The following is a 2,380-nucleotide window of genomic DNA, read 5'->3' as shown; positions in this document are numbered from 1 at the left end:
GCCTGGCAATGAAACAGCTTTAAAAACATGTAGCTTAGGCCTATTTCACTTGTCTCACTGGAGTGAATGCAGAACATGGGCTGTTGCGCAAAGAAATGAATTAGTGATCTGCATCTCCGTTTACCAAAAGCTAAGTTAGTGCCAACCCATTCGCACAAATAATTCCTATGTTATGTTTTCTGATTGTTAACGTGAGATATGTCTCCATGTTGGGCAGTGTAGTGTTAATGCATAAGGTAGCCAATGTTCACGTCACATAAGCCAGTTGCTTGATCTGTAGGCTAAAAGTATCTGTCCCTCCCAATCTGCGTTAGAATGGTGTGTTAAAGCGATGGTTCGGAGTAATTTCACCCTAGGGTCCTTTGCACCATGACCCCGAGCCAAACATTGATTTGGGAAAAGCCCGTAAAAGTCCTGGCAGGAAGCATGCATAAGGATGTAGATCCAGGGATGCACTAATATTTTGTTCGTAGTCCAGTTTGCAACAATTATTAGTTAACACTAAGTTGTAAACACTTCGGAAAAAAATATTTAAAACTGGATATACCAAAAAACTTTGATGTAATCGCTTCCTGCAAGGACTTTTACAGGCTTTTCCCAAATCACGGAAGAAACGTCGACGCAGCGGTATAGTAGCAGATAATCAGGCAAGTCTTATTTAAATAAACTCCTGGTGCACTTACAAACTTCTTCTAATGCCTCGTTATTGGACTAAAGGTCATAGTTGTACTACTGCAGAAGTTTCGTACCATTCAGGGCATTATTAGTGGGGTAATTTATGAGAAATTGGGTGAAATTACTTCGAACCATCGCTTTAAGTAGACATAGGCCCAATTTCAAAAAACCTCCTGGGGAACCCCCCGACACGACAAACACATGCACTTTTGAAAAGCTTGAAACGTCCATTTGTGTAACCCATCTTTTAACTTAGCCTACAGTGTTGTAAAAGTTCAAGGCTGTTGTTTTCGTGCAGTAGGCTAGCCTTTTTGGTAAGCGATGTCATTGGTAGGCTGACGTGATTAAGGAGAGCTTTCTGTTCCTGTTTATGTAAAGGTTTTACATAGGCTTAATAATGATAGGCGCACATTATGTCAATAGGCGGGTCAGATCGAGGGCCGGGTTTCATAATTAATATTTGCGGTTTGGGGGGGGGGGGGGGGGGGGCTTAAAAACATATAGCCAAGTAGCTGGGAAGGAATATGTGAAAAAACATGAAGATTGGGCACTTCTGGATAAGTTTTTGATTTTTGGCAGGGTGTTAGGTATAGGCCTAAGGTTTTCAAAAATCCATGAATACAAGTTGGGGTGGCCCCCCTAGTGGCAGTTATCCATAAAAAACAAAATGGCCCCTGCCGAAAAGAGAAAAGGTTATATCTCAGCTTCCTTTAGTCTTAAATTGTTGTATTGTGCCTGGCATAGCGCCACCACCTGGCCAAGCAGGAACATGTGCCAGAAATTGGTAATGCCTTTATTGGTTGATCTGAAACTTTACAGAATATTGGATATCATTATTGTGATGATATTCACATGTGTAATTCACATGCCTAATATAGCGCCACCATCTGGCCAAAAAGTGTATCAGAAATGTTCTTTGCTTAAAATTAATAATCTGAAATTTCTCAGGTTAATATATATTATGATTATGATGACACAACATGGGCCTGCCTTGCATTGCGCCCCCACCTGGCCAAGCAAGTAAATGTGCCAGAAAATAAAATGCAAAAACAAATAGCACACACATCAAATATGTACATTTTACAAATGCACCACGTCGGTGCTTTGTTGGATTCTGAAATGTCACGGGTTGCGGCCCGCAGGTGCTCGGGCCCGCCATTGCCGTTTGCGGCTATATTTTTAAGTCCGTTTCCATGTTAAATCTAGTATCATAGTCATATTTAGCTCATAAACTGTTAATATCTCTGAAAAAGTCCCATTGAAATATTACTCAGGCCCCTAGACCCATATTTTACCTCAAAGGTATGCTTTTCTCTGTTGATTGGACAGGTCACAATCACTATAGTGTCAAAAATCACATGTTGTGACCAAAAGTACCATTGTTGAGGCCTTAAATAAACACAAATTCAGAACTATGCCACAGTGAAAAGTTACAGTATATTAGGCTTTTCACCATCTCAAGGATCAATATTATATTTTAGTCAAATAAAACAAAAAAAAAACTATTTATACTTAAACCAGAGACTTTCTAATGAGGAGACACAGCACTCAAAAAATCCTCCATAGAAATGCATGAGCTTAGTTTTTAACGGTAATATGGCTGTTGTCTACGCAAATCACACCCCTTCCGCGGCAAAATGTTGACATGTGAATACATTGAGCCAATCATGTGGTGTGATGTGAATACATTGAGCCAATAATGTGG

This window comes from Alosa pseudoharengus, unplaced genomic scaffold (genome assembly GCF_046254945.1).
Source record: "Alosa pseudoharengus isolate Yale_2024_CS ecotype anadromous, Long Island Sound unplaced genomic scaffold, YU_APseudo_1.1 YU_APseudo_1.1_scf_12, whole genome shotgun sequence".
Classification (NCBI taxonomy): domain Eukaryota; kingdom Metazoa; phylum Chordata; class Actinopteri; order Clupeiformes; family Clupeidae; genus Alosa; species Alosa pseudoharengus.
This window is presented reverse-complemented; position numbering follows the sequence as displayed.